Here is an 11,045-nt window from a genome sequence, read left to right as displayed (position 1 = left end):
ACAGCCACAGTATTCAAAATATAACATACACCTCAGGGTACTTTACAAATATGTTCAATTTTTTTTCAAATTCTTAATTTGTACCATTATTTATTAAAACCGGCTATGAATTAGTTTCATAGCTTTGTTACCGAAATAACAACTGTTTATAGGAATTTGCAAGAACCACAACTTTTAGACGGCATAGTGGTCAAAAATTCTGATTATAACTGAAACGTATTCTTCTTGTAGTTAGTATTTTTTAAATTTATTAATTTGTTTGGTTTGTAAAAAAGATTTCATAGAAGAAATAGGTAGGTATCCAAGTTCTTATAGCGTGTATAAAACACGAGATTTATCAGCAGTCATGGCCGAGCGGTTAAGGCGTCTGACTAGAAATCAGATTCCCTCTGGGAGCGTAGGTTCGAATCCTACTGACTGCGAAAATCTTTTTGTTTTTTTTTGTTGTAAAATTTTTTTTAAATTATATTGGCATTGCTTACATAATTTTAAACCAAATAATATCCAGATCGATACAATGATACGAAGGGCATAGATAAAGATTCGAGGATTAAGTTAGCCTAAAACGGTTCCGTAAATTGTGAGATTGCGTTACTGTAGCAACTAGGAATACCTTATCAAAGGTGTCAACGTTTTACATATGACCGTAAAAAATTAGACTTCCAAAATTCAAAAGAAGGTAAATTTTCAAATAAAGATGAAGACCGATCGGAAAGATCAGGTTCTGAATTCACTATCGTAAATATCGATGTAGTTCATGACATAATTTTATCAGAGCATCTGAATGGGCTAGAACGAATATTATCAGAGGCACTGAATATTTTATAGAGCAAAAATAAATATTAACATGAAAGAAGAGAGAAAAAGGATTTTTAAAAAACAACGAGGATAGATGCCTTTAAACTAAGAACAAATGAAGAGCAATTCCGAGAGGTCTTAGCGGATAAGTTCGAATCTGATCCTTCACATAATCAAGATCAAATTAACGAGATTAATAAAAAGCTAAATAAAAATCTTCCCGCAGCAGGACTACAGGTCGCAAAGAAAACAAGGACTAAAGAAGACAAAATAAGTAATGTAACTAAACAGCTAATGACGGAAAGAAGACAACTACTAGCGCAAAACAAACGCCATACTCAAGAATACAGAGAACTTAGTAAAACAATTAGAAAAGAACTAAAACGCGACATACAAAAATGGAACTTAATAGAGAGAGTCATTGAAAACAACAGAGGCTTAAAATGTCTAAGACCCGCACTGGGAGTTCAAAAAATCATAGGTCAAATATAAAATAACAAATATTGTCGAAGACTTCTACACATCCTTGTACAGCTCGCAAGGCCAACCTAATGAAGCAACAAAGGAGAACGTCAAAAGAAAAATAAAAAACGTGGGATCAGAAGTACTACCAAATATAAAGGGATTCGAAATAGAAAGAGCTTTAAAAGAGCTAAAAAATAATAAAGCTCCAGGACACGACGGTATAATTGCCAACCTCTTGAAAACAAGCAAGACATTAACAATCCCTGTACTAACAGAGCTATTTAATAGATGTCTCCATAATAGCAAGATCCCTAAAGACTGGAACGAGAGTCTAGTAATACTCTTACACAAAAAAGGGGACAAATGTGATCTACAGAATTATAGACCTATATCGTTGCTCAGTCAAGTATACAAACTATTTATGAGAATAATTAACAACCGGTTAACCTACAAAATGGACAATTACCAACCGGTCGAACAGGCTGGCTTCCGTAAAGGATATAGTACATCACACCATCTGCTGACAATGAGAACATTGATAGAGAAGGCAAATGAATACCAACTACCCGTATTTCTTGCCTTCGTCGACTATGAAAAGGCGTTTGATAGTATCGAAATGTGGGCCATAGAACAAGCTATTAATAATTGTAGAATAGTTACTAGAAGAATAGAAAATAAAGCTGAAATATTGTTGACTATCAAAAGAAGAAAACTTGAGTACTTAGGACATGTGATGAGGGTGCCACAATACTCACTATTGCAACTTATTATGCAAGGCAAAATTCGAGGAAAGCAAAATTTGGGAAAACGAAGAATATCGTGGCTAAAGAACTTGAGGGAGCCGTTTGAATGCAGTAGTGCAGAACTATTTAGAGCAGCAGACAACATAGTCCGCATAGCCATGACGATTTCCAACCTTCGATAGAAGAAGAAGAACGTTCGACACTAACATTCGCAGAAAAGTTACTGCTTTCTAAATCAAATGAAATTTAAAAAAAAATAAAAGATTTTTATATCGTTACAAATTGAGGGAAGAAGTGAATTATGAAATTGCCTGCGGTGACTTAAATATCACTCGTTTTACGATACATATCCCTTTTTAAGCTAATTTTTTTTTGAGCTTTTCAGAAATTTTTTAAACAGCTTGGGAAGACCAAACTCTTATTTTTATTACTATGCGTTTTTGTACCTAATCGATAGCGTACAAAAACACCTTCAACTGCAAGTTTTGTTAAAAAACTATTAAAAATCTTTGTATGTTCCTACCGATTAACAACCTTTCATTAACTTACAATGTAATAACCATGCATGTAATAGCAAACTGCTTTTTAGTTTTGCACATGTTATTTTATTGCCACTGATGCAACTGATGTTAAATATTATAATTGGTTAATAAAAATAATAGTTAAATATTATGTTCCAAAAATCAATTAGGTAGATGTGCTAAAATAAATATCTCAGGTAAAATAGGGTTTAAATAATTATAAATAAGTTTAAAAATGACATTTATAGATACTTACTATGTCAACTATTAGTATGATACTATTTTTGACTACTGGTATTACTTGTATTACACATATGGTTGAGTTGATTTGGCAAGAAAATATAAATAAACTTAACATGTTGTTGTAAACAGCGTTTACGTTGTCAATAAAGTATATTATTTATATGACTTTTTCATATTTTTAGAAAGTTTAATTCCGTAAAGGTAAATGTGGGTGTCGTTGAATTTGCAGTTGCAACACCAATTTTACTTATTTTAGACTGGGGATAGCCGACCTCTTATAATACAAGATCCTACTGCAGGATCACTACGTTCATAGCGTAGTTCATCAAACTCACATTTTTACATACATTTAAAATTAGAAGAATACATTGATCATAGGTTGCCAGTCAAACAGTGGTCGCAAATATTTTTAATTCAATTAATAGTAATTATTAATTTTTAACAAAAATTTTATTTCGTTAAGTTATATATATATTTTTTTTGCATAGGCATTTGCCATTCTGCCAGTCACAACTTTTTAAGTTCTTCCCAAAGGAAAGGAAAGAAAATAATTATCACAATATATTTATGGAACATTACCAATGGAACAAACATGGTTACTCGCTTCTCGTCTAGGGACCCATCAAGACATTAAATTAAAACACAAACTAGACAGGGTCACGGATAAGTAGGTTTAAAACAAATGGGATAAAACAAAGGTTACTATTTTTTTGACTGAACTTACAAATTGAGGTTACTTTTCGAAATAAATTCTGTTAAGTAGTTATATACATTTTTGTTATTTAATGACAAAAGGTAACAAATATTATTAGGTGGAAGGATTTTATGTTTGATTAAATTTTTTATTAAGTCGTCAGTTTGTTGTATATATTTTGTACATTCAAAGAAAATGTGGTTTAAATCTGCTTCTTTTTGACAAACTTCGCATAAATTGAAATTTATAATTTTAAGTTTTGCCACATGAGCCGGATAACATGCGTGTCCTGATTTCATTCTGATAATAGATGTAATGTATCTACGTGGAACAGAGTAATTTTTAAACCAAAATTCACTCGGGATTGAGGGTTGTATGAGTGCATATTGTGATTTAGAGTGTTGAGTGTTGACTGTATTCATGATATTCTTGTTTCCACTGATTGTTTACAATATTCTTGATTGTTACAAATAAATCTGGGATGCAGAGCTTATAATCTGTTTTCGCACCAGAATCAATGGCTTTCTTAGCTAATATATCTAGATACTCATTATGCTCAAGCCCTATGTGAGCTTTAATCCACAAAAATCTAACTGTTCTTTGTTCCTGATGTAATTCAAAAATATTTTTTTTGATTAGAAGGATGTAAATATTTGTGCTTTTGTTAGGAAAAGATATAGTCTCAATGGCTATAAGAACCGACAAAGAATCAGATGCAATTTTTGCGGAGTTGTCATTGGAATTCTTAAAATACTTTAATGCTTCATAAATTGCTATAGCTTCAGCTATAGCTTCAGCTATAGCTTCAGCTATAGCTATAGCGATTCGAAAAATCGAATGTTTGCAACTATAGACCTATTGCCTTACTACCGGTCCTATCCCAAATTAATGAGAGACTTATAAAAGCCCGACTTAGTCCTTTCTCGTTGAAAACAACATTTTATGACAAAGTCAGTTCTTCTTTTTATCTAATAAATGTACCAGTGAATCTATCCAAACCAAATAATCTTTACACTGCCACTGTTTCTGTGACTATGCCAAAGCTTCTGATTTTGTAAATCACGACATTTTGTCAAAAAAAAATTAATTTCTACGGAATTCGAGGTATTTCTTTGAATTGGTTCCAATCTTGCTTGAGGAATAGGAAACAACTAGTTAGAGCAAATGATACTGACTCTTATCACAAAAGCATTGTATGTGGAGTACCACAAGGTTTAGTATTGGGTCCTCTACTTTTTCTTATCTGTATAAATGACATCACTAACTTAAAAATCGATGGAATTTTTTTCTGATGATGAGACCAGTATTATCTGGAGGAACTCTAATATTACAACTCTTCATGCAAATGTAACTTTCGATCTACTTAAAATAAAAACCTGGTCCGACTCTAATTTACTCTCGTTTAACATTATTAAGACAGTATCTTATCCTAAGGAGCTCTTCAACCCTTGCTTCTTAATAACAGACATATCAATATCGTTGATTATGTAAAATTGGTTGGTATTTTTATAGACATCAACCTAAAATGGTCCCCTCATATCGATTTGTTAAGTAAGAAACTAGCCCCAGCCTGCTATGCAATAAGATCTGTTTCGAAGGCAATCAAGTTAGCATCTTAAAAAATAACATATTTTTCTTTGCTCGAGGCTAAACTTTGATATGGTCTTCCTTTTTGGGGTTCTAGTACAGCTGTCCAATTTGATGTTATATTTAAATTATTTGGTATTTTATTATCTTTTATTTTGTAATATTGACGATTTACGCAATTTTGGTAAGCTTTTTGTAAGCTTTATCCATAAAATTGTACAATTTTCAGTGACAATAAAGCATATTTCTATTCTAAATTCTAATGAGTCAAAACGCTTTGTATAAATTATGGGTCTTTTATATTTTGTTATTATTTATTGTTTTCTATTAGCTGTTTTACTGTTTAAAGTTCCTTATTGGTTCCAACTTGCTCCCTTGTTTTTTTTCCATGGAAACCGCCTGTTGTAAACCGGTTGTGCTCTAGCTAATTGGCGTATTCAATACATTACATTCACTCATAATACCCATTCCAGGATCCTGGTGCATTCTATTACCTTAAACAGTTCTAGCAGATGGGCATTACATGTTTTTGAAGTCTCGATATTACTCGGTAATCAGTAAATTTTTTATTTTCTCGTAAAAATTTTCTTGTGTATCATTTGAAATGAGTAGAATATACGAGAAGTGTCACTAGTGAAATAATAACTTAACCGATGAAGCTGAGTTTCCTCCATAACCCTGAACTGGTGAGGTGGTGCCATAGACGACCTCACCTCTACCAAATATTGGTGATATCTCAAGGTTACGGTTATCTATCGACAGACTCGTTTAGGAATGTCTCGTTCAAGCAGTTTTATGAGAGCTGTTGCGAGAAGAACGTCGTGTGAAGTATTATTTTACTTTTATTTCGTGTTAAATATTTGCTGGGGTAAGTGTAATTTTTTTATTTTGTAGATAATTATGTAATTACTGTTTTTTGTAGAAAAATGGCTAGTGAGTCATCAAAAAAAGTATCCTACAACGATCCCAACTTTGAGGAGACTGTTATGAAGTGGTTTAGCGATTTAGATAGCGATACAGAAGAGGAAACAAATAATGTAGAAGAATTATACGATTCTAATTCCGACACAGAGCAAAGCGAAGGTATCAATGATGAGGATATAACGGTAATGGAACAGTCTTATTCTAAGAGTAGTGAAGAATAACAAGCAACTAATGAAAGAAGAACCTTTTATGGAAGGAACAGATACAAATGAGCAAGAGAACCTGCTCAGAGAACTCATACAAAAACTCCTGTTGCCAATCTTGTCAGGCAACTTGCTAGTCTCAAAGGTAGTGCGAGGGCTTTAGAAAATCCAACACCACTAACTCTTTGGCAGTGTATCTTTACAGACGATGTTCTCTTTAATATAATGAGAAGGACAAATAAAAAACTGGCATAGTCTTTAGGCCACAGACGGAACCGGGAGGGACATTCTTCGGTGTACAATTGCACAAAAAAGAGAGGAGACAGCAGCAATATCATGGATTTTCAGTAGAATTGTTGAAAACTCTAAAGAAAAGTACTGCTTGAATGATTTGGCTTATATTGACGAAATACTTATTGGCTTTCGAGGTAGATGTAGATTTAAAGTATATATGCACAATAAGCCTAATAAAGAACTATCAATAGATGAAAAGAAATTATCAGTTCTAACTCAAGCTGTTTTGCAGTTATGTAAACCGATCTATAATTCTAATCGAAATATAACTACAGATAACTGGTTCGGCTCCATTTAAGTTGTTGATAAATTATAAGAGAAAAAGTTAACTTACGTTGGAATGCTAAAAAAGAATAAAAGGGAGATACCTATTGAATTCCTGCCATCAAAAAATAGAGCTGAAAACTCATCCTTATATGGATTTACATCTAATAAAATACTTTTGTCTTATGTTCCAAAAAAGAATAAGGCAGTTATAATGATTTCTTCCATGCATAGAAACAAGGCTACTGATGCTGACACTGGAAAAGAACAAATAATTTCCTTTTATAACTCCACTAAAGATGAGGTTGATAGTCTGGACGAAAAATGTGCTACTTTTTCGACAAGCAGGCGAACTCGAAGGTGGCCGATGGCGATTTTTTTGCATCTCCTGAACATTTCTTCGGTGAATTCATATGTTTTATATACATGCACAAAAAATAGTGAAAACAAATCTAGATTTCAGTTTATCAAAGATCTTACATTTTCACTCGTAAAACCTCAACTTTTTAGAAGAATCGAGAACACACGGGTGTCACGAGAACTCCGAATTTCCATAGGAAAAATCTTTCAAATTCCGTTACCCATTGCTATGGATGAAAACATTTTAAACAAAAGAAAACGCTGTGAAAAGTGTCCCAGGTTCAAAGACAAGAAAACTATATTCTCTTGTAAATTTTGTAATACACCAATATGTGCGGAATGTACAGAAAAAATATGCAAGGATTGTTGAGAACAATAAATTTGGTCCAATAAATCAACTGTCATTTCTTAATAAATATTATTTTTTAGAATTGTTTTTAACTTTTTTTATAAGAATATACATTTATTTTTTAATTTTTGAAGTTTAACTGTTAAAATTTTCAACAAATTTGTTTTAGTTACTAATAAAGTATATGTTTGTCAAAATAGAAGGTTTTATTCAGAATGTGTTAAATAATCATGTAATAACCAAGTTAGCTCTTTAAAAAGTAATATTTTTGTATTTCCAGTTTAAAGTAATATGTAAATACACAATATGTAATCAATTATTTAATTTATAAAAAAATAATCCAATAAAGATTATTTTAAAAATGGGGTCCGCTAAGGCACCACGTCACCAAGTACGCAACATATTATGCACCTCACCAGTTAAGGGTTAAAAAAAAGTCTACAAAATTCTGATAATTTATATTTTAAGAAAATTCAAGATTTTATATTTTTACAAACATTAAAATTATTTCATATTTTCGAAAAAATCGTCTGCCCCGTGTTTACAAAAAATACATTTGTGGTTCAATAAAAACAACGAACAATTCTTTTACGTCGAAATCGTGATTATTCACATTTAGATAAAATAAGTCTGGTCAAACTTCCATATTTTGGCTCCGCTCCAAGGTCGCAATCAATTCTTTTATTTCCGAACAAAAATGTACAGACCATTTTTCCGTTTTATCACTGGAATTTTAACTGCTGTAAAATTGATTACTTCGCGTGGGTTTCCTTTTGGTCTTTATGGTTTTCCGTAGGTAGAAAAGTTTGGGAGTGTGACTCCTTTAGTAGGGTCAAGTAGGGTAATTATTTAAATGGTTTTCAGTATTTTACTGCTCATTTTACATGGACGGCGATAAGAGAATAGCTATTTAGGATTAAAATACGATATTACGCTTTAATAAATATGAGCGTAAATTATGTTAATAAAGCTTTTTTAGGTATATATCAGGCAATTTTATCAACGGGTTTAAAACTAGTATTATGTCTAGGGGTAATTCAAAAACCCACATACTTTCATATTCCTACCTTTAAGTGTAAACATATATCAATGAGACTTTAAGACAAGTATTATGTAAATCCATATTGATTTATGAACTTTTAACGTTTGTATTCACTATCGCCCCAACTCTTAAAAATTCAAGTTTTATTTTATTTAAAAGATGGAATTCAAAAGTTTTAGATTAGTTTTTGTAGGTTTTGGCATTAAAATATTTTTTGATGTTTTACATTTCACAACAAAAAAATCATCATCGTCAGAGAGTATAGAATTACCGATCCAGGAGTTTCAACAATGTTCTTTCGGGACATCATAAAAATCCTATATTTTCAGTAGGAAGTAGCGATTACGAAGAAAGCGAAGGTTTTCAAGAATCATCAAGGTAAGTTTAAAGCAACAATTGATACAAATGGTCAGAAAAATCCACCACCTACTAGTGACATCATTGTAATGATATAACTAGGTATAAAAAAACGCCGTATTATTTGTGGAACAGCTTAATTGATGATAATCATCAACATAAAGAGGCTCTAAAACTGTTTTCTTGTGACGTCTCAAGCTTAAACATCCAATTATTGATTGCAATAAAAATTACCTTTTACGTATGGTTTTGACATTTGGAATTTCACTCCAGCACTCGTTTTTAAGTCATTTATGAGCCCCTTTTTTAAAAATAAAAAAAAAGATTTAGGTATTTAAAAAATTTCACTGAAATAAGTGAAAGTTATTAACCCTTAACTACCATGGCCAAAAATAGTAACACTTGTACCATGGCGGGGTCAAATTTGACCCCTTATTGTTTTTTGTATCAAAAAATATTCTTTTTTTAACTTGTTTTATTTTAAATTATTTTGTTTACAGCTACTTTTACATTTATATAAAAATAAACGAATTTGGTTGATTAGATATAACTTTATTTAAAAAAAACTTTTGTATTCAGTCAAATTAACACAGCTATGCACTTTCTCGAATTATAAGAAAATAATAACAATGTGCAGTTTTTTTATATCCAATGGTGAAATCTAGGTATCATAGCTCCTACCTAAAATAAAAAAAATCGATTTAGATTTCGTATCTCAAAAATGACAAGCATGATTTTACCTTAATTTTCAACACAGCTTATGCATAACGTCTGTATGCGGGAATGATTTTTGCAAATAAAATCTCGACATTTATCGCACGATGGGCTTTCTTTCTTTTGGTTTTTGGAATATGGACATATTTTACACCTTCTCCTCTTTTTTCGTCGTTGTGGCTCTGGATTTGCGGCAGGCATTGGTTCCTGAAGTCCGGAAACTTTAAAAATGGCACTACGAATTTCTCTGGTAAACAAGTTTGCTAAGCTCTACGAGTTAAATGGGCCTTAATAAGTTCTTGACCTAAAGTAGTTAGAAACAATCTTCTTTCCATTATTTGATTTTGCTGAACTCCATTAAAAATTACGTTTGCATTTAATCCTGCAATGTCCAAAATGCGAAACCATATTACTTGAGGCCATCTACGAGTTCTTCTGCCAGTTTTATAGCATGCACATTTCTTATCCAATGAATCCACCCCACCTTTTGTCTCGTTGTAAAAATTTAGAATCTTTGGCTTTCCATTAACCATTGTATTGGAATGATGCATAGTTGACACTAACAACACTGCACGATTTTTCTTAGGAACAAAAGATACAAGGCTTTCGCTTCCTGTAAAACCAAATAAGGCAGAATTAGGTGGCCTGTTTTTTTGGGGTTGAAATTCAGCAGGAACCTCTCTTTTATTTCTTTTTTGAGTTCCAACATATGAAATTTTATGGCTTTTCAGTTCTTTTATGAGCTCAATGGACGAAAACCAATTATCTGCTGTTATGTTTCTATTTGTACCAGAAATTGGTGGAATAAGTGTCAAAATATCTAGAGTGGGGATGGATAACTTTTTTGGATTTGCTCTGCGTGTATCTTTTCCAGTATATATAAAACCATTTAGCAAATAATGTGTCTTAGAGTCTACTAAACACTGCATTTTCAGACCGTATTTGTCTGGCTTATTTTTGAGATACATCCTGAATTGGCACCTTCCTCTAAATGCAATAAGCATTTCATCTATTGTTAGATATTCACCACAGCTATAATTGGACTGGCAATTAATTATAAACATATTAAAAATATTGGATATAGCTGCCAGTTTATCTCCGTGCGCAATACGTTCTTGTCTAGTAGCTGGGTCGTCAAAACAAAGGCTTCCAAGCAAAAAATAAAATCGGTTTAGTGACATGGTTGCTCGAAATATATCACGGCCAGTACCAATCGTAGCAAATAAAGACCTTAAATCTTCATTATTGGATTTAAATACCCCAGCTAAATAAAATAAGCCTAAGAAGGCCTTTAATTCAATTATGTCAAGATGATTGGTATATTGACACGATTAATTGTGTAAATTATATTAAGAAGCCATATTAGTTATTCGTTAATTGGTTTTCTCAAGAATTTCTTGCAATATATCGTGGCTAATAATACATTCCCAAGCATCAACTGGTTTCTCTGGCATACTAGCTCGAGCTTTTCCAATAACACCAGGTAA

The 11,045-nt window shown here is 32.0% G+C and overlaps 1 non-coding gene across 1 annotated transcript; it reads left to right on the top strand.

Annotated features, from left to right (window-relative positions):
- Positions 1 to 340: 340 nt before the first annotated feature.
- On the top strand, positions 341 to 422 carry TRNAS-AGA (transfer RNA serine (anticodon AGA)). The gene has a single exon. It is a non-coding gene; the product is annotated as a tRNA-Ser (tRNA).
- Positions 423 to 11,045: the final 10,623 nt, after the last annotated feature.

Source organism: Diabrotica undecimpunctata, unplaced genomic scaffold (genome assembly GCF_040954645.1).
Source record: "Diabrotica undecimpunctata isolate CICGRU unplaced genomic scaffold, icDiaUnde3 ctg00001316.1, whole genome shotgun sequence".
NCBI lineage: Eukaryota > Metazoa > Arthropoda > Insecta > Coleoptera > Chrysomelidae > Diabrotica > Diabrotica undecimpunctata.
Note: the sequence above shows the minus strand (reverse complement) of the source record. Positions and strands in the feature narration are given on the sequence as shown.